The following is a 27,067-nucleotide window of genomic DNA, read 5'->3' as shown; positions in this document are numbered from 1 at the left end:
CATGAACTTCCATTGTTAATTTTATACAACTTCCATTTTTATTTTTATTCAACTTCCTTTTTTATTTAATTGTCAAATAGATCGTTAAGGTGTAACAATTTCTTGAATAAACATCCATTTTTAATTTTAAGCAACTTCTCTTTTTATTTTTATTCAACTTTCATTTTTATTCAAATTTTTTTTCTATGCAACTTCCTTTTTTTATTTAATTTGCAAATAAATCGTTAAGGTGTAGTGGTTTTTTGCATGAACTTCCATTGTTAATTTTATGCAACTTCTATTTTTATTTTTGTTCAACTTCCTTTTTTATTCAATTTACTTTTCGATTCAACTTCCTTTTTTAGTTAATTTTCAAATATATCGTTAAGGTATAGCGATTTCTTGAATGAACTTCCATTTTTAATTTTAAGCAACTTCCGTTTTTATTTTTATTCAACTTTCATTTTTATTCAATTTCCTTTTCTATGCAACTCCCTTTTTTATTTAATTTGCAAATAAATCGTTCAGGTATTGTGGTTTTTGGCATGAACTTCCATTGTTAATTTTATGCAACTTCCTGTTTTATTCAATTTACTTTTCGATTCAACTTCCTTTTTTATTTAATTTTCAAATAGATCGTTAAGGTATAGCGATTTCTTGAATAAACTTCCATTTTTAATTTTAAGCAACTTCTCTTTTTATTTTTATTCAACTTTCTTTTTATTCAATTTACTTTTCGATTCAACTTCCTTTTTTACTTAATTTGCAAATAAATCGTTAAGGTATAGTGGTTTTTTGCATGAATTTCCATTGTTAATTTTATGCAACTTCCATTTTTATTCAATTTACTTTTCGATTCAACTTCCTTTTTTATTTTATTTTCAAATAGATCGTTAAGGTATAGTTGTTTTTTGCATGAACTTCCATTGTTAATTTTATGCAACTTCCATTTTTATTTTTTTTCATCTTCCTTTTTTGTTCAATTTACTTTTCGATTGAACTTCCTTTTTTATTTAACTTTCAAATAGATCGTTAAGGTATACCGATTTTTTGAATGAACTTCCATTTTTAATTTTAAGCAACTTCTCTTTTTTTTTTTAATTCAACTTTCATTTTTATTCAATTTCCTTTTCTATGCAACTTCCTTTTTTATTTAATATCTAAATAAATCGTTACGAAATAGTTGTTTTTTGAATGAAATTCCATTTTTAACTTTATGCAACTTCCACTTTTATTTTTATTCAACTTCCATTGTTATTCAATTTCCTTTTCTATTCAACTTTCATTTTTTATTTAATTTCCAAATAGGTCGTTAAGGTATAGTGGTTTTTTGCAAGAACTTCCATTGTTGATTTTGTGGAACTTCCATTTTTATTTTTGTTCAACTTCCTTTTTTATTCAATTTACTTTTCGATTCAACTTCCTTTTTTGTTTAATTTTCAAATAGATCGTTAAGGTATAGCGATTTCTTGAATAAACTTTCATTTTCAATTTTAAGCAACTTCTCTTTTTATTTTTATTCAACTTCCTTTTTTATTCAATTTACTTTTCGATTCAACTTCCTTTTTTATTTAATTTTCTAATAGATCGTTAAGGTATAGCGATTTTTTGAATAAACTTCCATTTTTAATTTTAAGCAACTTCGCTTTTTATTTTTATTCAACTTTCATTTTTGTTCAATTTCCTTTTCTATGCAACTTCCTTTTTTTATTTAATTTGCCAATAAATTGTTAAAGTATAGCGGTTTTTTGCATGAACTACCATTGTTAATTTTATGCAACTTCCATTTTTGTTTTTGTTCAACTTCCTTTTTTAATCAATTTACTTTTCGATTAAACTTCCTTTTTTATTTAATTTTCAAATAGATCGTTAAGGTATTGCAATTTCTTAAATGAACATCCATTTTTAATTTTAAGCAACTTCTCTTTTTATTTTTATTCAACTTTCATTTTCATTCAATTTCCTTTTCGATGCAACTTCCTTTTTTATTTAATTTGCAAATAAATCGTTCTGGTATAGAGGTTTTTTGCAAGAACTTCCACTGTTAATTTTACGCAATTTAAATTTTTATTTTTGTTCAACTTCCTTTTTTATTCAATTTACTTTTCGATTCAACATCCTTTTTTATTTAATTTTCAAATAGATCGTTAAGGTACGGCGATTTCTTGAATAAACTTCCATTTTTAATTTTAAGCAACTTCTCTTTTTATTTTTATTCAACTTTCATTTTTATTCAATTTACTTTTCTATGCAACTTCCTTTTTTTATTTAATTTGCAAATAAATCGTTAAGGTATAGTGGTTTTTTGCATGAACTTCCATTGTTAATTTTATGCAACTTCCTTTTTTATTCAATTTACTTTTCAATTCAACTTCCTTTTTTATTTAATTTTCAAATAGATCGTTAAGGTACGGCGATTTCTTGAATAAACTTCCATTTTTAATTTTAAGCAACTTCTCTTTTTATTTTTATTCAACTTTCATTTTTATTCAATTTACTTTTCTATGCAACTTCCTTTTTTTATTTAATTTGCAAATAAATCGTTAAGGTATAGTGGTTTTTTGCATGAACTTCCATTGTTAATTTTATGCAACTTCCTTTTTTATTCAATTTACTTTTCAATTCAACTTCCTTTTTTATTTAATTTTCAAATATATCGTTAAGGTATAGCGATTTCTTGAATGAACATCCATTTTTAATTTTAAGCCACTTCTCTTTTTATTTTTATTCAACTTTCATTTTTATTCAATTTCCTTTTCTGTGCAACTTCCATTTTTATTTAATTTCCAAATAAATCGTTAAGGTATAGTGGTTTTTTGCATGAAGTTCCATTGTTAATTTTATGCAACTTCCGTTTTTATTTTTGTTAACTTCTTTTTTATTGAATTTACTTTTCGATTCAACTTCCTTTTTTATTTAATTTTCAAATAGATCGTTAAGGTATAGCGATTTCTTGAATGAACTTCCATTTTTAATTTTAAGCAACTTCTCTTTTTATTTTTATTCAACTTTCATTTTTATTCAATTTCCTTTTCTATGCAAGTTCCTTTTTTATTTAATTTGCAAATAAATCGTTCAGTTATAGTGGTTTTTTGCATGAACTTCCATTGTTAATTTTATACAACTTCCATTTTTATTTTTGTTCAACTTCCTTTTTTATTGAATTTACTTGTCGATTCAACTTCCTTTTTTATTTAATTTTCAAATAAATCGTTAAGGTATAGTGGTTTTTTGCATGAACTTCCATTGTTAATTTTATGCAACTTCTATTTTTATTTTTGTTCAACTTCCTTTTTTATTCAATTTACTTTTCGATTCAACTTCCTTTTTTAGTTAATTTTCAAATATATCGTTAAGGTATAGCGATTTCTTGAATGAACTTCCATTTTTAATTTTAAGCAACTTCCGTTTTTATTTTTATTCAACTTTCATTTTTATTCAATTTCCTTTTCTATGCAACTCCCTTTTTTATTTAATTTGCAAATAAATCGTTCAGGTATTGTGGTTTTTGGCATGAACTTCCATTGTTAATTTTATGCAACTTCCATTTTTATTTTTGTTCAACTTCCTTTTTTATTCAATTTACTTTTCGATTGAACTTCCTTTTTTATTTAATTTTCAAATAGATCGTTAAGGTACAGCGATTTCTTGAATAAACTTCCATTTTTAACTTTAAGCAACTTCTCTTTTTATTTTTATTCGACTTTCTTTTTTATTCAATTTACTTTTCAATTCAACTTCCTTTTTTATTTAATTTGCAAATAAATCGTTAAGGTATAGTGGTTTTTTGCATGAACTTCCATTGTTAATTTTATGCAACTTCCATTTTTATTTTTGTTCAACTTCCTTTTTTATTCAATTTACTTTTCGATTCAACTTCCTTTTTTATTTAATTTTCAAATAGATCGTTAAGGTATAGCGATTTCTTGAATAAACATCCATTTTTAATTTTAAGCAATTTCTCTTTTTATTTTTATTCAACTTTCATTTTTATTCAATTTTCTTTCCTATGCAACTTCCTTTTTTTTTATTTAATTTGCAAATAAATTGTAACACCCTCAAAATTAACCATTATATACCATAGACATGCATTATTTAAAGAAGACAATTTATTAATTCATTCATCGGAGTATTACTAAATAAAGCATTACATGTAACATCGAATAAAATGCCCTACAGGCTTACATCTTTCCAAGCCAACACTTGGATATAAAACTATGAGTTCTAACTCAATACAAGAAAAGCCCTAGGCTTGAATGTTTACATGTACTAATAAATAAAGACAATTAACTAAAGGTAGTCTCCTTTAGTCCAGAAGCCAAACCCTCCCAAGCTAAGTCCTTGGAGGTAGTTTATCACCTGAACCTGAAAATGATGTTCCCATAAAGGGTGAGCCACAGCCCAGTAGAAATATACTAAACCACATATAAGCAATGAATAAACCAATAGCATTCAATAGATGGTTAACCAAGATATTCAATTACTTCATTTTACAGTCTCATGACACTATTGTCTAGGATATGTTTTACTTTCCAATTTTATCAACATGGCTCAGAACCTGGCCAAACTTACAACAGTGAATTACATATATCATATTCACATCCTTCCAATATCAACAAACAAATGAGACTCAAGCTCAAATCAAAACACTTCATACTTCCAGATTGATACACATTTTAGTGCTGTATCAATATAACACTTCTATATAAATAAGCACACATAAAAGTGATGCTAATGGAGTCCATCCCCTATCTCCTCCCAAACAAAATCCGGTTTAGAGGTCCATCCCCTATCTTCCCCTAAACCGTGGAGTACATCCCCTATCTCCTCCCAAACAAAATGCATATACAATGTATTAAACACTTCCATAAATCAAAACAATGTATGCAAATGCAATGCTCAATCAATACACGTATTTTCTGTATCAATGCAATAGTCAAAATTAATGACTTAACCAATGTGATTAGTTTCAGTTATTCCTAACCCACATACAATGTCTACAACAATCACGACTATCCTCCACCGATAGCCCAAAACAGTTATTTCTAAACTGAAAATAACTATGTCAACAATTCAATATACAAATGATTTAAATTATCCAATTACGCCATTTAATCAATGAATTCCCCAATTCCATGAATTTAACCATCTTTTCCCAATTCCATGAATTACTTATACAAATTAATTCAATAATACAACTAGGGTTTTTCCCAAAATTTACCAAAGTATCCCCAACATATCAAAATACCAAAACTTAGAACAAAACCTATAAAATGGAGTAGGAAATCCCTACCTCGAAGAAAACAACACAAATGGTGAAGACAAAGATGAGTGCCCAAATACCAAAGTGCTCCAAATCGCCAAATGTTCAGATTAAATGAAAGCCCTCGACTCCCTCTATCTTTTTAATGAAGGATCTAGGGTAGAAACACACCCTAAGTGGATCAAATCTAAGAAAGAAGGTGAGTAGGGAGAGAGAGAAGTCGGACCTAGGGTTTGGAATCAAAATAAGATGAAAAAGACTGATCAAAACCCGCTGCTGTGTATATAAACTGGACAGGCTCGCTCGAGCGAAGACATTGTCGCTCGAGCGACCAGACACAGAAAAGCAACGCTCGAGCCAAGGAAGCCTTGCTCGAGCCAACAACCCAAAAGCTCGCTCGAGCGAAAGAAAACTCGATCGAGCGAAGAATTCAAACCCTCAGGTCTGTAACCAGACTCATGCTCGAGCGAAGGAACTATCGCTCGAGCGAAGAACGAACTAACTCGCTCGAGCGAAGAAAAGCTCGCTCGAGCCAAGAATGCAAAGCTACAGGTCCATATTGGACGCCACCTCTCGCTCGAGCGACCAACTCCTCGCTCGAGCGAAAAACCAAAAACCTGGATAGCAACACTTGGTTTCTAAACCCAACCAACCTGAAACAAACCTGCCCAACACATCCTATAATTCCAAATGAGAAAATAAGGGACAACAACAACAATTATACACTGACAGAATCTACGGAACCTAAGTCCGGATACAATAATCAAATGGGAAAAGACCGGGGTCGCTATAACCTCCCCCCCTTCAAAGAATTTCGTCCCCGAAATTAAGCATAAAGTTTTTGAAAACAGGTTTTTCTCAATTCCCAAAGATATTATAGAACAATAATAAACAAGTTGACCCAATACTGGTCACTTCAACTCTTTATCAAGAGGCACCTCACAATATATATAAACAACACATATTTCAGCCTGCATCACTATTATGCATTATTCCTTTCAATGTTAGCACTTTCCATATCATATTCAATTGCATGATATATACAACACATTTAACAATGCAATCAACATATGTAAGGTTACACTAAACTTCTATAATGAAGCAAGTTTCAAAATACACCCATTTACTAAAACATACTCAATGTTTCACAACTTAAGACATATATAAATCTCTTAAGTTTAACAATATAACAGAATCTAATTATAAGATTACAAATCAGCAAACATGTCCGGATATTTCTGGCGGACTTCCAACTCACGTTCCCAAGTGGCTTCCTCCACTCCGTGGTGTTTCCACAAAACTTTGACCGAAGGGATGGTTTTGCCTCGCAAAACTTGATCCCGCCTATCCAAGACCCGAACCGGTCTCTCCTCATATGAGACATCCTCATCAACTACTAAATCGGTCCAATCCAACACATGTGATGGATCCGGCTCATACTTCCGAAGCATACTCACATGGAAAACGTCATGTACTCCGGACAACTGCGGCGGCAAAGCTAAACGATAAGCAGCCTCGCCAATCCTCTCAAGGATCTCAAATGGACCAATGAACCGAGGGGACAACTTCCCACTCTTCCCAAACCTCATCAAACCCCGTCTAGGTGATATCTTCAGAAAGACATGATCACCCACCTCAAACACCAAAGGTCTCCTCCTACGGTCAGCATAAGATTTCTGACGACTCTGTGCTGTAACAAGCCTCTTACGGATAAGCTCAACTTTCTCCGTCGTTTCCCTCACCAACTCCGGACCCAACAGAGGTGCATCACCCACCTCAGCCCAACAAACAAGAGATCTACACGGTCGGCCATACAAGGCTTCAAATGGTGCCATACCGATACTAGACTGGAAACTGTTGTTGTAGGCAAACTCCACCAACGGCAAGTGCCTCTCCCACGACCCACTAAAGTCTAGAACACAACCCCGAAGCATATCCTCAAGGATCTGAATAGTACGCTCGGACTGTCCGTCAGTCTGAGGATGATAAGCCGTGCTAAAGGTCAACTTAGTGCCTAAGGCACTCTGCAAACTCTGCCACAACCTGGCAGTAAAACGAGGATCTCTATCTGAGACGATCGTCACTGGAACCCCGTGCAATCTCACTATGTCCCGAATATACAAGTCGGCAAGATGATCTACCGAATCTCTCACGCGCATAGGAATAAAGTGCGTCGACTTAGTCAACCGGTCTACAACCACCCAAATAGCATCACTATCCCGCTGAGTCCTCGGAAGACCCACAACGAAGTCCATAGTAACGTGTTTCCACTTCCACTCGGCAATAGGCAAGGGTTGCAATAAACCCGCTGGCCTCTGATGTTCAGCCTTCACTTGCTGACAAGTAAGGCACTTAGATACGAAAGTTGCCACATCTCTCTTCATACCCCGCCACCAAAACTGGCGACCCAAATCCCGATACATCTTAGTGCCTCCCGGATGCACCGCAAGGCGTGAATGATGAAAAACTCGGAGTACCTCCTCTCGACAAGACTCTGGCACAAACAGACGGTCTTGGTATCTCACACTCAGGTCGGGATACACCGTCAAACCCTTCTCAACCTTCCCACCGGAAATCTTCTCACGGAGAGATTCTACTTCAGGGTCACCTCTCTGAGCCTCTAACACTCGAGTCATAAGTGTAGGCTGTGCAACAACAGAAAACAAGGCCGCAGCCTCAACAGATTCGCCCAGAAGTAAATCAAACTCCCCAAGTGCACCCAACATCTCCCATTCTCAGATAGCTATATAAGCTATGTCACCAACAGGTTTCCTGCTAAGGGCATCGGCCACCACATTGGCCTTTCCCGGATGATAATGCAACTCAAAATCATAATCCTCTATAAATTCCATCCACCGCCTCTGCCTCAAGTTCAAGTCTTTTTGTGTAAACAAATATTTCAGACTCTTATGATCCGAGAATACCTCAAATCTCTCACCATAAAGATAATGCCTCCAAATCTTCAAGGCAAATATCACAGCTGCTAACTCTAGATCATGCGTAGGGTAATTTTGCGTGAATTTTCAACTGACGTGAGCCATAGGCAACTACTTTTCCTTCTTGCATTAACACACAACCCAGACCCTCTCGTGAGGCGTCACAATAGACAGCATAACCCAACCCTCTCTCTGGAATAATCAAGACTGGAGCGGTGGTCAGTCTAACTTTCAACTCCTGGAACGACTTTTCACAAGTCTCACTCCATACAAATTTGACTCCCTTCCGAGTCAACCTAGTCAAAGGCGAAGCTAATCTGGAGAAATCTTTCACAAACCGACGATAATACCCGGCTAACCCCAGGAAACTGCGGATCTGAAACACACTCTTAGGCTGTGCCCAATCTTGCACTGCCTCAGTCTTGGATGTATCAACAGACACTCCTTTCCCGGATACCACATGGCCTAAGAATTTGACTTCCCTCAGCCAGAACTCACATTTCCCAAATTTGGCATACAGCCTATGGGCTCTAAGTAACTCAAGCACCACCCTCAAGTGTGCCTCGTGCTCCTCCTCAGAAGGCGAATAGATAAGGATGTCGTCCACAAAAACGACTACAAACCGATCCAAGAATTCCCGGAAGATCCGGTTCATCAAGTCCATAAAGACTGCCGGTGCATTGGTGAGTCCGAATGGCATCACCAGAAACTCATAATGGCCATACCGCGTACGGAATGCCGTCTTCGGAATATCCTCTTCCCTGACCCTCAACTGGTGGTAACCCGATCTCAAGTCTATCTTAGAGAAACAACGGGAACCCTTCAACTGGTCAAACAGGTCATCTATACGGGGCATAGGGTACTTATTCTTGACCGTAGCCCGATTCAACTTCCGGTAATCTATACAAAGTCTCAAAGCGCCTCCTTTCTTTTTAACAAAGAAGGCCGGTGCTCCCCACGGCGAAACACTAGGACGTATAAAGCCCTTATCTAGCAACTCTTGGAGTTGGATCTTCAACTCAACTAACTCAGCTGGGGCAAAACGATAAGGTGCCATCGAAATCGGCGCCGTGCCGGGCACTAGGTCAATGGAGAACTCAATCTCCCGATGCGGTGGCAAACCAACAAGATCCTCAGGAAAGACGTCCGAGTACTCACAAACCACCCTTGGCAACACAATCTGTGTCTCCTCATCCTCACTAGTCGAAAGGTTAGCAAGTAGACCACTAAGCTCACTCCGTCCTCGTGGAACATACCCTGGCGGCAACACATCACCAACCCGGTCCCCCAGAAAATGAAAATACTCTCTGCTCACAGTACAACAAGTGACCCTCTGGCGGTAGCAATCAATAACTGCCCGGTATGACGATAACCAGTCCATACCCAAAATAACATCGAAACCCCTCATAGGCATAACGACAAAGGAAAATGGGATTCTATGGTAATCAACCTCTATATCACAACCCCTAACGCCGTGTTTCAAAATCAATTCACCCCCAAGAGGTGACACTACACAAATAGGAGATGCTAACTGTGCTAACTCCAACTCCAAAACAGATGCAAATGCAGCAGACACAAAGGAATGAGATGCACCCGTATCAATCAAAACATTAGCAACCGAGTTGCAAAACAAGAAGGTACCTCTCACAACTGATGGTGCTGGCACAAGATCCTGCGCGGTAACAGCGTACATGCGCCCAGACGACCTCTGATCAACCTGCTCACCCCTAGGAGCATGAGATTGCTGCACTGACTGGGACGATGAAGCCCCCTGATTGGCCCTCGAGGCCTGACCTGACTGAGCTGGCTGCTGACCCTGAATCTGCCTCAAACCAGATGCACCAGGTGTGCCACCCAACTGCGGGCAATACCTCTTCATATGCCCTGGCTGACCACACTGATAACACGAGAGTGGCTGGCCTCTACCCTGACTCTGGCTCTGAGATCGAGCCGAAGATGATGCTGCTCTCTGCACTCCTCCCCTCTGAGGACAAACTGGAGACTTGTGGCCCAGCTGGCCACACTTGAAACAGGTAATGTCTCCCTAACTGCCTTTTCCCGAACTGGCACTCGGCACAGGAAAAGTCGATCTAGAAAAGCTACCCTGAGACTGCTGAGGATTAAAACCCTTCTGTCTCCTACCATCACTCTGACCATCCTGACTCCTTTTGGAGCCCTTCTGTCCTTCCTCCTCCTCCTGCATCATGATCTCCATGTGGGCTGCAGCATCAACCATACGCCCATAATCCCGAATCATAGTTCCCCCAACTCTCAGCTTGAGGCCACGCCTCAACTTCTTCTCAAACTCAATACAGCGGCGTTCCTCAGACGCCACCAACTCAGGTGCAAACCTGGACAAACTAGTAAATGCAGCCTCAAACTCGGCCACTGAAGAACTCGACTGCTTAAGCTGACAAAACTGGTCTCGCAGCTTCTCCCTGACTGCTGGAGATAAGAACTTCTCCTGGAAAGCATTCACAAAAGCCTCCCATGTACCTCCTATACGACCCTTAGTAAACTTCCACCACTGACCCGCATCCCCCTTCAACTGGAAAGATGCCAAGGTCACTTTCAACCCCTCGTCTTCGATGCCAAGCATCTCAAACGTCTTCGTTGTCTGTTCGAGCCACTCATCTGCCTTAAGCGGCTCTTTAGGATCACCCACAAATTCATCCGGGTTAGACCGGAAGAACTCCCTCTTCAGAAAGGAAGGTCCTGCATCCGCCACAACAACCTGAGCTTGATTCTCAGCTCTGAGAATGCCTACTGACTCCCTGAATGCCCCTGCTATCTCTCGGGCTAGAGCGCCCATAGCCTGCTGGCCTACTGGCTCGGCCACATTGGCCTGGCCAATTCCCTCCTGAACTACCGGAACCTCTTCTGGCACAGGCACCTCCTGCCTACCCGGCCTACCACGCCTACCGCGTCCTCGTCCTCGTCCTGACATCCTAATAAAGGAAACAAAGACATTAGCACATTAATAAATGTGCCGAAGCTAAACACTTGCGTCCTAATGCATGGGACAACAATAATTCATTCCACGTAAGCACATAATCACATAAGCACCTACGAATTTCATTCCTAGGTAATGATAGTCCCATTGCGTTACTATAGTTCCGGTTGGAAGCAGCAGTGATCAAGTGCCTTTCCAACAAGACTACAAGAAACTCAAGGGTCCAATCAATATCCTAGAAACTACATTCCATACCCACATAATCACATAAACATGTTATCACATAAGCATACAACATTACACTAAGTCTCTATCAAACAAGACGAACCCAATGTGATACTAATCACTTCCCACGTACCCAAAGTATTCAAACCCGGTACGCTCTGATACCAAGTTGTAACACCCTCAAAATTAACCCATTATATACCATAGACATGCATTATTTAAAGAAGACAATTTATTAATTCATTCATCAGAGTATTACTAAATAAAGCATTACATGTAACATCGAATAAAATGCCCTACAGGCTTACATCTTTCCAAGCCAACACTTGGATACAAAACTATGAGTTCTAACTCAATACAAGAAAAGCCCTAGGCTTGAATGTTTACATGTACTAATAAATAAAGACAATTAACTAAAGGTAGTCTCCTTCAATCTAGAAGCCAAACCCTCTCAAGCTAAGTCCTTAGAGGTAGTTTATCACCTGAACCTGAAAATGATGTTCCCATAAAGGGTGAGCCACAGCCCAGTAGAAATATACTAAACCACATATAAGCAATGAATAAAGCAATAGCATTCAATAGATGGTTAACCAAGATATTCAATTACTTCATTTTACAGTCTCATGACACTATTGTCTAGGATATGTTTTACTTTCCAATTTTATCAACATGGCTCAGAACCTGGCCAAACTTACAACAGTGAATTACATATATCATATTCACATCCTTCTAATATCAACAAACAAATGAGACTCAAGCTCAAATCAAAACACTTCATACTTCCAGATTGATACACATTTTAGTGCTGTATCAATATAACACTTCTATATAAATAAGCACACATAAAAGTGATGCTAATGGAGTCCATCCCCTATCTCCTCCCAAACAAAATCCGGTTTAGAGGTCCATCCCCTATCTTCCCCTAAACCGTGGAGTACATCCCCTATCTCCTCCCAAACAAAATGCATATACAATGTATTAAACACTTCCATAAATCAAAACAATGTATGCAAATGCAATGCTCAATCAATACACGTATTTTCTGTATCAATGCCATAGTCAAAATTAATGACTTAACCAATGTGATTAGTTTCAGTTATTCCTAACCCACATACAATGTCTACAACAATCACGACTATCCTCCACCGATAGCCCAAAACAGTTATTTCTAAACTGAAAATAACTATGTCAACAATTCAATATACAAATGATTTAAATTATCCAATTACGCCATTTAATCAATGAATTCCCCAATTCCATGAATTTAACCATCTTTTCCCAATTCCATGAATTACTTATACAAATTAATTCAATAATACAACTAGGGTTTTTCCCAAAATTTACCAAAGTATCCCCAACATATCAAAATACCAAAACTTAGAACAAAACCTATAAAATGGAGTAGGAAATCCCTACCTCGAAGAAAATAACACAAATGGTGAAGACAAAGATGAGTGCCCAAATACCAAAGTGCTCCAAATCGCCAAATGTTCAGATTAAATGAAAGCCCTCGACTCCCTCTATCTTTTTAATGAAGGATCTAGGGTAGAAACACACCCTAAGTGGATCAAATCTAAGAAAGAAGGTGAGTAGGGAGAGAGAGAAGTCGGACCTAGGGTTTGGAATCAAAATAAGATGAAAAAGACTGATCAAAACCCGCTGCTGTGTATATAAACTGGACAGGCTCGCTCGAGCGAAGACATTGTCGCTCGAGCGACCAGACACAGAAAAGCAACGCTCGAGCCAAGGAAGCCTTGCTCGAGCCAACAACCCAAAAGCTCGCTCGAGCGAAAGAAAACTCGATCGAGCGAAGAATTCAAACCCTCAGGTCTGTAACCAGACTCACGCTCGAGCGAAGGAACTATCGCTCGAGCGAAGAACGAACTAACTCGCTCGAGCGAAGAAAAGCTCGCTCGAGCCAAGAATGCAAAGCTACAGGTCCATATTGGACGCCACCTCTCGCTCGAGCGACCAACTCCTCGCTCGAGCAAAAAACCAAAAACCTGGATAACAACACTTGATTTCTAAACCCAACCAACCTGAAACAAACCTGCCCAACACATCCTATAATTCCAAATGAGAAAATAAGGGACAACAACAACAATTATACACTGACAGAATCTACGGAACCTAAGTCCGGATACAATAATCAAATGGGAAAAGACCGGGGTCGCTATATAAATCGTTAAGGTGTAGTGGTTTTTTGCATAAACTTCCATTGTTAATTTTATGCAACTTCCATTTTTATTTTTGTTCAACTTCCTTTTTTATTCAAGTTACTTTTCGATTCAACTTCCTTTTTTATTTAATTTTCAAATATATCGTTAAGGTATAGCGATTTCTTGAATGAACTTCCATTTTTACTTTTAAGCTACTTCTTTTTTTATTTTTATTCAACTTTCATTTTTATTCAATTTCCTTTTCTATGCAACTTCCTTTTTTATTTAATTTGCAAATTATAGCGATCCGGGATTTACCCTTGTTGTACAGTGATCCAGACATGTGTTCGTGGATGATAGTAGTTGATTATTACCTGGTGTACATCCTTTCTTACTTTGTGTTTGGTTTATAGGATGTGTTGGGCAGGTTTGTTACAGGTTGGTTGAGTTTAGAAACCAAAACTAGTTGCCCAGATTTTGACCTGTCCGCTCGAGCGGGGGTTTTGGCGCTTGAGCGGGAAGTTCACCCATCCAGTATTTCCTGTGCAGTGTTGGACGCTCGAGCGTGGGATTGGCCGCTCGAGCGGGTTTGTGTGAGCGCCCCTCGAGTGGGGAGTTGGACGCTCGAGCGGGAGACCTGTCTGCAAAAGTTCTGGGAGTGTGTATCCGGAGCTCGAGCGGGGGATTGGCCGCTCGAGCGGGAGTCTGTGAGTGACGCTCGAGCGGGGAGTTTGACACTCGAGCGGGGCGACTTTTATATAAATCTGAGATCCGACTGTTGAATCACTTTTTCAAGATCTTTTCTCTCTCTTACTTTTCCAAAAAGCCATTTTCAAAGCTTCTCACTCTAAAATCGGCCCTTCTCTCTTAGATTTGATCTAGTAAGAGTTGTTTGCTCAGTTTTGGTCTTTACGAAAGTTGTGTTGATCATCGAGGGCTACATTTTAATCTGAAAATTTTAGAATTTGAAGCATTTTGGTTTTGGTCTTCATCTCCATTGGAGCTCAAACTTTGAGGTAGGGATATCCTACTCCTTTCTATGAGCTTTGTCTTTAAATTTTAGTATTTTGAGATGTTGGGGTTGGTTTGGTAATTTGGTGAAAATTTGGGGCTTTTGTGTAAATTTACAAAGGTTGGGGTTTTAGCTAAATAAAGCCTAGATGCATGTTTGGCATGGAAAAAGTGAAATTAATGTTAAAACATTAATGAGAATGGAACCTAAGGGTTGTAATGTTAATTATGGAAAATGCCCTAATTACATTGATTGATTAATTTGTATAATTAATTGTTGGAAATGAGGAATTGAATTGAGAATGTGGAAATTGGAAAGGGAAGGGGTTAAAGGGTGTAGTTGGATTATCTATCGCTCACCTAGTTGAAATGTTGATTATATATCCATTGTTGCATTTATTTTCAGTATAGAAATAACTGCTTTGGGCTATCGGTGGAGGATAGTCGTGATTGTTGTAGACAATGCATGATGATTAGGCAAACTGAAACTAATCACTGGAATGTGTTATTGAGATTGACGATTGAAAGAATACATTGAATTTATGTGTTGTGTGATGATGTGTATAATTATTGTTTATATGCATTGTGTTGTGTTGGAGGAGATAGGGGATGTACTCCACAGTTTAGGGCAAGATAGGGGATGGACCTCTAAATCGGATGTTGTTGGGAGGAGATAGGGGATGGACTCCGTAGATAGAGCTCATATGCTTATCTAGTGATGTATTGACAGAGCTCATATGCTTGTCATTGGAAGTGTGATAGTGCTCATATGCATATCTGTGGAAGTGATGATATAGCTTGTATGCTTATCTATTGGTGTGTGATATAGCTAGTATGCTTATCTGTTATGAAATGGGAAGTGTTTGATATGAGTTACTATCTCATATGAGTTGTTTGGCCAGGTTCTGAGCCATGGTTGTAAATTGAGAATTGAAAGAAATGGAAAATGGACTGTAATATGGACTTGTATGTCATGAAACCGTAAAATGTGATAAAGGAAAGTATCTGTGTTGGCCATCTATCAACTGCTAATCTTTTAGTCATTGTTCATATTTGGTTTAGTGTATTTCTACTGGGCTGTGGCTCACCCTCTATGGGAATATCATTTTCAGGTACAGGTAGCATGCCACCTCCAAGGTCATAGCTTGGGAGGCTAGAGGCGGACACACTTATGTTGTCTTATTTTTGATGTATTACATGTATATTCAAGCCAAGGGTTCAATGTGTAAATGAGTTAGCACTCTTTTGTTATAACCAAGTGTTAACTTGGAAAGCTGTAAGCCTCTAGGGCATTTGCTTTTATTGTTAACATGTAATACTTTTGTAATGAAACTCTGATGAATGGAAGAATGTGGAACTTTTGTAAATTAATGCATGTCTATATTGATGGGTTTTATGTTATTATTTTGAGGGCGTTACAACTTGGTATCAGAGCATACCGGGTTTGAATACTTTGGGTACGTGGGAAGTGATTAGGATCACAATGGGTTTGTCTCGCTTGATAGAGACTTAGATGTAGTGCCATATGTTATGTGCTTAATTGATAACATGCTTATGTGACTATGTGGGTATGGAATGTAGTTTCTAGGATGTTGATTGGATCCTTGGGTTTCTGGGAGTCTTGTTGAAAAAGCACTTGATCAATGCTGTTTCTAACCTGAACTCTAGTAACGCCTCGGGACTATCATTATCCAGAAATGAAATTCGTAAGTGCTTATGTGTTTATATGCTTACGTGGAGTGAATTACTGTTGTCCGTGCACTAGGACGTGAGTGTTTAGTTTTGGCACATTTGTGAATGTGCTAACGTTCTGTATTACCTTTATTAGGATGTCAGGACGAGGAAGAGGTGCTAGGCGTGGTAGGCCTGCGAGGCAGGAAGTACCCTTACCGGATGATATTCCGGCAGTGCAGGAGGGAGTTGGTCAGGCCAACGTGGCCGAGCCAGCAGGTCAGCAGGCTATGAGTGCCTTGGCACGAGAGATAGCAGGGGCTTTGGGTATTCTCAGGGCTGGGAATCAGGTAGCTGAGGCAGGGCCTTCTTTCTTGAAGAGGGAGTTCTTCCGGTCTAATCCGGATGAGTTTGTTGGGGATCCAAAGGAGCCACTGAAGGCTGACGAGTGGTTGGAACAAATGAGTAAGACGTTCGAGATGCTTGGCATCGAGGACGGGGCACTGAAAGTGACCTTGGCATCCTTCCAGCTGAAGGGAGATGCGGGTCAATGGTGGAAGTACGAGAAGACTCGTGTTGGTGGTACATGGGAGGCGTTTGTGAATGCTTTCCAGGAGAGGTTTTTATCTGCAGTGGCTAGGGAGAAGTTAAGGGATCAGTTTAGCCGGCTTAATCAGTAGGGCATGTCTGTGGCAGAGTTTGAGGCCACTTTTACTAGTTTGTCCAGGTTTGCGCCTGAGTTGGTGGCGTCCGAAGAACGCCGTTGCTATGAGTTTGAGCGGAAGTTGAGGTGGGGCCTCAAGCTGAGAGTTGGTGGGTCTTACATCCGAGAGTATAGACATTTAGTAGATGTGGCAGCTCATATGGAGCTCATGATGCAGGAGGAAGACGAGGAGAAACATAGAGGCTCCAAGCGGGGCCAGGAGGGTCAGGGTGATGGCAGGAGACAGAGGGGTTATAACCCTCAGCAGTCTCAGGGTGGAGTTGCTAGATCGACCTTTTCAGTGCCGAGTGCAGGTTCGGGGAGAGGTAGTCAGGGAGGCCTGACTTGTTTTGCGTGTGGCCAGATGGGTCATAAATCTTCGGTTTGCCCGCAGAAGGGAGGGGGTCAGCGAGCTGCTTCTTCTTCAGCTAGACCTCAGGGCCAGAGTCAGGGCAAGGGCCAGCCTTTGTCTTGTTATCAGTGTGGTCAGCCTGGGCACTTGAAGAGGTATTGCCCTCAGTTGAGTGCCACATCGGGAGCGTCTGGTTCTAGACAGATGTAGGGTTTTCAGCCAGCTCAGTCTGTGCAGGCCTCGAGGGCCAATCCGGGAGCTTCATCATCCCAGTCTGTGCAACAGTCTTTTGCTCCTAGAGGTGAGCAGGTAGATCAGGGGCCTACAGGGCGCGTGTATGTTGTTACCGCGCAAGATTTAGTACCGGCTCCATCAGTGGTGAAGGTACTTTTCTATTTTGCAACTCGGTTGCTAGTGTGTTGATTGACACGGGTGCATCTCATTCTTTTGTATCTGCTGCATTTGCATCTGTTTTAGAGTTGGAGCTAGCACAGTTAGCATCTCCTATTTGTGTAGTGTCACCTCTTGGGGGTGAACGGATCTTGAAACAGGGTGTTATAGGTTGTGATATAGAGGTCGCCGACCATAGGCTTCCTTTTCCGTTTGTTGTCATGCCCATGAAGGGCTTTGATGTTATTTTGGGTATGGACTGGCTATCGTCATACCGGGCTGCTATCGATTGCTACCGCCAGAGGGTCACGTTATGTACCTTGAGCGGGGAGTGGTTCCATTTCTTGGGAGACCGGGTTGGTTGTGTTCTACCACCGGGGTATGATTCACGAGGGTGAAGTGAGCTTAGTGGTCTACTTGCTAGCTTTGAGAGTGGTGAGTGTGATGAGACCCAGATTGTATTGCCGAGGGTGGTTTGTGAGTATTCGGATGTATTTCCCGAAGACCTTGTTAGTTTGCCACCTCACCGAGAGATAGAGTTCTCTATTGATTTAGTGCCCGGCACGGTGCAAATTTCTATGGCACCTTATCGTTTTGCCCCAGCCGAGTTGAGTGAGTTAAAGACTCAACTTCAGGAGTTGTTAGATAAGGGTTTTGTTCGCCCTAGTTTTTCGCCGTGGGGAGCACCGGCCCTCTTTGCTAAAAAGAAAGATGGTGCCTTGAGATTGTGTATAGACTACCGGAAGTTGAATCGGGCTACGGTCAAGAATAAGTACCCTATGCCCCGTATAGATGATTTGTTTGACCAGTTGAGGGGTTCCCGTTGTTTCTCTAAGATAGACTTGAGATCGGGTTACCACCAGTTGAGGGTTAGGGAGGAGAATATTCCGAAGACGGCATTCCGTACGCGGTATGGCCATTATGAATTTCTGGTGATGCCATTCGGGCTTACCAATGCACCGACAGTCTTTATGGACTTGATGAACCGGATCTTCCGGGAATTCTTGGATCAATTTGTAGTCGTTTTCGTGGACGACATTCTTGTTTATTCGCCTTCAGAGGAGGAGCACGAGGCACACTTGAGAGTGGTGCTTGAGTTACTTAGAGCCCATAGGCTGTATGCCAAGTTTGGGAAGTGTGAGTTCTGGCTAGGAGAGGTGAAATTCTTAGGCCATGTGGTATCCAGGGAAGGGGTGTCTGTTGATACATCCAAGGTTGAGGCAGTGCAAGATTGGGCACAGCCTAAGAGTGTGTTTGAGATCCGCAGTTTTCCAGGATTAGCTGGGTATTACCGTCAGTTTGTGAAGGATTTTTCCAGGCTAGCTTCGCCGTTGACTAGATTGACGCGGAAAGGGGTCAAGTTTGCATGGAGTGAGACTTGTGAAAAGTCGTTCCAAGAGTTGAAGGTTAGGCTAACCACCGCTCCGGTTTTGATTATTCCAGAGAGAGGGTTGGGTTATGCGGTTTATTGTGATGCCTCACGGGAGGGTTTGGGTGGTGTGTTGATGCAAGAGGGGAAAGTGGTAGCTTATGGCTCACGTCAGCTGAAAATTCACGAGAAGAATTACCCTACACACGACCTAGAGTTAGCAGCAGTGATCTTTGCCTTGAAAATCTGGAGGCACTACCTTTATGGTGAGAGGTTCGAGGTGTTCTCGGACCACAAGAGTTTGAAGTATCTGTTTACACAGAGAGACTTGAATTTGAGGCAGAGGAGATGGATGGAGTTCATTAAGGACTATGATTTTGAGTTGCATTATCACCCGGGGAAGGCCAATGTTGTGGCCGATGCCCTTAGTAGGAAATCCATTAGTGATGTAGCTTGTATAGCCATCCGGGAATGGGGAATGTTGGGTGTACTTGGCGAGTTTGATTTGCATCTGGGCGAATCTGTTGAGGCTGCGGCCTTGTTTTCTGTTGTTGCATAGCCCACACTTGTGACTAGAGTGTTAGAGGCACAGAGAGGTGACCTTGAGGTAGAGTCCTTCCGAGAGAAGATCTCCAGTGGAAAAGTTGAGAAGGGTTTGACGGTGTATCCCGACCTGAGTGTGAGATACCGAGACCGTTTGTTTGTGCCGGAGTCTTGCCGAGAGGAAGTACTCCGAGAGTTCCATCATTCATGTCTGGCGGTGCATCCGGGAGGTACTAAGATGTATCGGGATTTGGGTCGCCAGTTTTGGTGGCGGGGTATGAAGAGAGATGTGGCTGTTTTCGTATCGAAGTGCCTTACTTGCCAGCAAGTGAAGGCCGAGCATCAGAGGCCAGCGGGTTTGTTGCAACCCTTGCCTATTGCCGAGTGGAAGTGGGAGCATATCACTATGGACTTCGTTGTAGGTCTTCCGAGGACTCAGCGGGGTAGTGATGCCATTTGGATGGTTGTAGACCGGTTGACTAAGTCGGCGCACTTCATTCCTATGTGCGTGAGAGATTCGGTAGATCATCTTGCCGACTTGTATATTCGGGACATAGTGAGATTGCACGGGGTCCCAGTGACGATCGTCTCAGATAGAGATCCTCGTTTTACTACTAGATTGTGGCAGAGTTTGCAGAGTGCCTTGGGCACTAAGTTGACCTTTAGTACGGCTTATCATCCGTAGACTGACGGGCAGTCCGAGCGTACTATTCAAATCCTTGAGGATATGCTTCGAGGTTGTGTCCTTGACTTTAGTGGGACGTGGGAGAGGCACTTGCCATTGGTAGAGTTTGCCTACAATAACAGTTTCCAGTCTAGCATCGGTATGGCACCGTTTGAGGCCTTGTATGGCCGACCGTGTAGGTCTCCAGTTTGTTGGGCCGAGGTGGGTGATGCACCTTTGTTGGGTCCGGAGTTGGTTAGGGAGACGACAGAGAAAGTTGAGCTTATCCGTAGGAGGCTTGTTACAGCCCAGAGTCGCCAAAAGAGTTATGCCGACCGTAGGAGGAGGCCTTTGGCGTTTGAGATAGGTGATCATGTCTTTTTGAAGATATCACCTAGGCGAGGTTTGATGAGGTTTGGGAAGAGTGGGAAGTTATCCCCTCGGTTTATTGGGCCTTTTGAGATCCTTGAGAGGATTGGCGAGGTTGCTTATCGTTTAGCCTTACCGCTGCAATTGTCCGGAGTGCATGACGTGTTTCATGTGAGTATGCTTCGGAAGTATAAGCCGGATCCATCGCATGTGTTAGATTGGACTGACTTAGAGGTAGATGAGGATGCCTCGTATGAGGAGAGACCGGTACGGGTCTTGGATAGGCGGGATCAAGTCCTGCGTGGCAAGACCATCCCTTTGGTAAAGGTTTTGTGGAAACATCACGGAGTGGAGGAGGCCACTTGGGAACGTGAGTTGGAGGTCCGCGAGAAATATCCGGACTTGTTTATTGATGAGTAATTTTGTAATGAAATTCTATAATATTGTTGGACTTAAGAGCTTTAAATATGTCTTAAGTTGTAAAACATTGGTAATGTTTTGGTTTAATGAAAGTATGTTGTAGAACTTACCCTGATATGGGAGTTGATTATGATATTGCATATGTTGGCGATATTGTAGAATTGGGGTTGTATCATGTATATTGATTATGATATGAACTGTGAATCATGTATGTTGGAAACGGTTGAAAGTGGAAGAGAATTGCATGTTGATAATGCACTTGTAAATTATGTCGTGAAATGCCTCTTGATAAGAGATGGAATAACCGGTAATGGGTCGAGTTGTTGAATGTTAAAAGTGTAACACTGTTTAAAATGGAGGAAAACCTGTCTTTTTAAAACTTGTGCCAAATTTCGGGGACGAAATTCTTTAAGGGGGGGAGGTTATAGCGATCCCGGGTTTACCCTTGTTGTACAGTGATCCGGACATGTGTCCGTGGATGATAGTAGTTGATTATTACCTGGTGTACATCCTTTCTTACTTTGTGTTTGGTTTATAGGATGTGTTGGGCAGGTTTGTTACAGGTTGGTTGAGTTTAGAAACCAAAACTAGTTGCCCTGATTTTGACCTGTCCGCTCAAGCGGGGGTTTTGGCGCTCAAGCAGGAAGTTCACCCATCCAGTATTTCCTGTGCAGTGTTGGACGCTCGAGCGTGGGATTGGCCGCTCGAGCGAGTTTGTGTGAGCGCCGCTCGAGCGGGGAGTTGGACGCTCGAGCGGGAGACCTGTCTGCACTACAACAAAAAAGGTCTATGGTGACGAAAACGCGTGACGAAAAAATATTTAGTCTCCAAATATGCATGTTTTAGTGATGAAAATAAGATTTCGCCTCCAATTATATTATTTACAGAGACGAAAACCAAATTTCATTACCAAATGCTTAAAATCAAATAAAACAATAGGTGACAAAAATTTTATTCGTCTCTAAATTTTATTTTTGTCAGAAAACAATTTCCCGCCTTTGGAAAATTTGGCGCCATTTTGGAGACGAAATTTGTCGTCACCATTGTAAAAAATTTTAGAGAGGAAATAATTTCGTCTCCAAATGTATTATTTTTAGAGAGGAAAACCAAATTTCGTCACCAAATGCTTAAAATCAATAGAAAATACAAGAAATCTAGGCTATTGTGACAAAATTTGGTGACGAAATTTTTTTTGTCTTAAAATTTAACCCAAAGATGACGAAATATTAATTTTGTCGTTTGTTTTAATTTTTTTCAAAAGTATAGGAGACGAAAACAAAATTTCGTGTGCAAAAATGAGCTAAAATAATTCGCGCCAATGCAAATGAAATATTTTCGTCACTAATAAATTCTAATTGATTGCGTGATGAATATATTTTTCGTCTCATAAGGTTAAGTTGTGGAAGACAAAAATATTTCATCACCAATAGTAAATTCTTTGTTCTGGTATTGAAGGATACAAAAATATTTTATCACTAATCATTTTTCTTTGCCGTGGTTTTGTGTTTCAAAGCATTGGAACTATGACCCCAAGAGATACACTCTGATGCTTATCACTCATTTTCATGTACAAGGACCTTGAAGTCGTGACCCAAGAAAACACTTTCTACAAACCCTCATTTCTCTCTCACACTTGAGTCTACTCCTCTCTCACAAGTATTGAAGTCATGATTCAAGAAGACACTCTGTAAATTATTTCTTCTATTTTGCGCTAAAGCCTATCTCTTCTGTCTCACACTTAAGCCCTTCGTGCATGCCAACATTGAAGCTATTATCCAAGAAGGCACCAATGCAAACCCACTATTCTTTCTCACAGTGAAGGCCCCTCCTGCACGCAAGCACTTTTTCTCATTGTCTGAACCAACTCTACCCTTTCCGTCTAGAACACCCATTTCAAAAAAATCGAAGGTCAAAACCTCTCTCCAACAAAAAAAAAAAAAAAAAAAAAGATAATTAATGTAGCTATTTTTTTTTTTGTGAGAAAAAATACAGAGAAACAAATAATAAAAAATTTGTAATTTTCAAAATTAATACAAAACATTACCTTGTTTAGTATGAAGTTTTCAATAATTAATTTTTAAAACTTGGTGATAAAATTTATTTTCGTTTTAGAATGTAACCCAAACATGACCAAATATTACTTTTGTTGTTTCTTTTAATTGTTTTCAAAACTATAGGAGACGAAAAAATAAATTTATCAGGAAAAAAAGAGGTACCAATTTTTTTTCTTGTTGGCACCAATTATTTTAGCTCATTGGAGACGAACATTTTTGTCACAAAATTTAAAGTTTTTTGCGACAAAAGGAATTCGTCACCAATAAATTCCAAACTTATTAGACGATGTCGTTTCATTTTTTTATTTATTTGGTGACAAATATATTTTTTGTCTGGGAAGGACAAGTTATGGAAGACGAAAAAATTTCATCACCAATAAACCCTTCATGCTCGTTTTATCTTTCTGTTAATTAGGCGACAAATATATTTTTGTCTCGGAAGGATATGTTTTGGGAGACGGAAATATTTCGTTACTAATAAATTCTCCATGTGTCGTGTTGCATTTTGATTGATTGTGCGACGAATATATTTTCGTCTCATAAGGTTAAGTTAAAGGAAACGAAAATATTTCATCACCAATAAATTCTCCATCCCCCCACAACATTGTTTTTGTATTTTTGTTGATTAGGCAACGAACATATGAGTTTGAGATGAAAATATTTTCTCACTAATTATTTCTCTTCATTAAAATGTCCTCAGAAACTAAGAGACGCTCTTACCTTAATCACTTACTTTCACACACAGACAAATACTAAAGTCGTGACCCGAAAAGACACCCTCTACAAATCCTCATTTCTGTCTCGCACTTGAGTCTCCTCTCTCACAAGTATTGAAGTTGTGACTCGAGAAAACAATCTCTATAAACCATCTCTTCTATTTCGCACTGAAGTTTCTCTATTCTCTCTCACATTTAAGCCGTTTGTGCATGCAAACATTGTTATCCAAGAAAACATTTTGTGCAAAGCTACTATTGTTTCTCACAGTAAACCCCTCTTCACAAAAACAAAAAAAAAATAATAATAATTAAACAAGGAAACAAAATACAAGAAATCTAGGCTATTGTGTCAAAATTTGGTGACTTAAAATTTAACCCAAAGATGACAAAATATTAATTTTGTCGTTTGTTTTAATTTTTCTCAAACGTATAGGAGACGAAAAAAAATTTCGTCTACAAAATTCAGGCGCCAATTTCATTTGCATTGGCGCAAATTATTTTAGCTCATTGGAGACGAACATTTTTGTCACAAAATATATATATTTTTGCGACGAACGTAATTCGTCACCAATAAATTCCCTACCTATTAAACAATGTCGTTGCATATTTCCATTTATTAGGCGACAAATATATTTTTGTCTAGGAATGAGAAGTTATGGAAGACGAAAATATTTCATCACCAATAAACACTCCATCATGCAAACGATGCTGTTTCATCTTTCTATTAAATGGGCGACAAATATATTTTTGTCTTGGAAGAATAAGTTGTGGGAGATGAAAATATTTCGTCACTAATAAATTCTGATTGATTGCGCGATGAATATATTTTTCGTCTTATAAGGTTATGTTGTGGAAGACAAAAATATTTCGTCACAAATAATAAATTCTTTGTTCTTGTATTTAAGGAGACAAAAATATTTTGTCACTAATTATTTCTCTTTATTAAAATGCTATGGTTTTGTGTTTCAGAGCACTGAAACCGTCACCACAAGAGACACACTCTGACCCTTATCACTCATTTTCATGTGCACGGACACTCAAGTCGCAACCCAAGAAGACACTTCCTAGAAACCCTCATTTCTCTCTCACACTTGAGCTTACTCCTCTCTCACAAGTATTGAAGTCGTGAAGTAAGAAGACACTCTGTAAACTATTTCTTTTATTTTCGCACTAAAGCCCCTCTCATATGTCTCACACTTAAGCCCTTCATGCATGCCAGTATTGAAGCTATTATTCAAAAAGGCACCCTATGCAAAACCGACTATTCTTTCTCATAGTGAAGGCGCCCCTTGCATAAGCACTTTTTCTCATTGTCCGAACCAATTCTACCCTTTCCGTCTAGAAGACTCATTTTAGAAAAATCGCAGGTCAAAACCCCTCTCCACAAAAAAATAAAAAATAAAAAAAATAATAATAAAAAATAAATTTGTGAGAAAAAAAACAGAGGAAAAATTAATAATAATTTTTTAATTTTCAAAATTAATAGAAAACATTACCTTGTTTAGTATTGAGTTTTCAATAATTAATTTTTAATTTTTAATCTATATTTTTTTAGTGAACATTTTTTAATATTATAATTTTTTTTTTACTTTTTAAATCCCTTTAATTTATATAGCGATCCCGGGTTTACCCTTGTTGTATAGTGATCCGGACATGTGTCCGTGGATGTTGGTAGTTGTTTATTATCTTGTTTACATCCTTTCTTACTTTGTATTTGAGTTATAGGATGTGTTGAGCGGGTTTGTTACAGGTTGGTTGAGTTTAGAAACCAAAACTAGTTGCCCAGATTTTTTGGCCTGTACGCTCGAGCGGAGGTGTTGGCGCTCGAGCGTAGATTACATCCATCCAGTATCTTGTTGTGCAGTGTTGTGAGCTCGAGCGTAGGGATTGGGAGCTCGAGCGGAGGCCTGGTTCTGCAAAAGTGCTGGGCGAGTGCATTCTGCGCTCGAGCGGGAGGTTGGCCGCTCGAGCGGAAGTCTGTGAGTGGCCGCTCGAGCGGGGTGTTTTACGCTCGAGCGGAAGACTGGGTTTAAGTCCCGAAATTTGTGACTTTTCAAATCACTTTTTCACTTTCTCTTCTCTCTCTTACTTTTCCAAAAACACCATTGTTGAGTCTTTCTCTCTAGATACTACCTTCTCTCTAGGTTTTGATCTAGTAGGAGTGATTTACTCACCTTTGGCCTTTACAAAAAAGTTGTTGATCGTCGAGGGCTTCATTTTAATCTGAAAATCACGGGTTTTGGAGCACGTTGGGTTTTGTCGTCTTCTCCTTTGGGACTCCGAATTTGAGGTAGGGATAACCTACTCCTCTCTATGGGTTTTGTCTGTAAATTTTGGTATTTTGAGATGTTGGGCTTGGTTTGGTAATTTTGTGAAAATGGGGGCTTTTGTGCAATTATACAAAAGTTGGGGTTTTATTCATAATAAACCTAGATGCATGTTTAGCATGAAAAAAATGGAATGATTGCTGAATCATTGAAGAAAATGGGACCTAAGGGTTGAAATGGTAATTATGGAAAATGGCCTAATTACATTGTTTAATTAATTGGGATAATTAATTGGTGAGAAATGAGGAAATGAAATGTTGATTGAATATCCATTTGCGCATTTATTTTCTGTTTTAGAAATAACTGCTTGGGGCTATCGGTGGAGGATAGTCGTGATTGTTGTAGACAATGTATGTTGATTAGGCAAACTGAAACTAATCAATGGAATGTGTTATGGAACTTGACAGTTGCTAGAATACATTAATTGTTTGTATTGTGTGATTGTATATAGAACCAATGTGTTTATATACGTTATGTGTAGAGGAGGAGATAGGGGATGTACTCCGCGGTTTAGGGGAAGATAGGGGATGGACCTCTAAACCGGATAGGTATTTGGAGGAGATAGGGGATGTACTCCGTAGACAGAGCTCATATGCTTGTCTAGAGAAGTGAAGATAGAGCTCATATGCTTATCTTTGTGAAGTGAAGTGTGGATACAGCTTGTATGCTTATCTGTGGATATTGTTGATATACATATCTGTTGTAGAGTGTGGATACAGCTTGTATGCTTATCTGTGGATATTGTTGATATACATATCTGTTGAGAATGTGGATATAGCTTTTACGCTTATCTGAATGTGAGATATAGTTTTTATACATATCTGTGGAAATGATGATAGAGCTAGTATGCTTATCTGTTGTTAAAAGGAAAATGAAAAGTAATTGGGACTTGTAAGTCGTTGACATAAATATGTTATTTATGTGACTGTATCAGTGTTGACCAACTATCAATTGCTAATGTTT

This window comes from Camellia sinensis, unplaced genomic scaffold, assembly GCF_055761805.1.
Source record: "Camellia sinensis isolate YWXY unplaced genomic scaffold, ASM5576180v1 Unanchor2, whole genome shotgun sequence".
Taxonomy (NCBI): domain Eukaryota; kingdom Viridiplantae; phylum Streptophyta; class Magnoliopsida; order Ericales; family Theaceae; genus Camellia; species Camellia sinensis.
Note: the sequence above shows the minus strand (reverse complement) of the source record.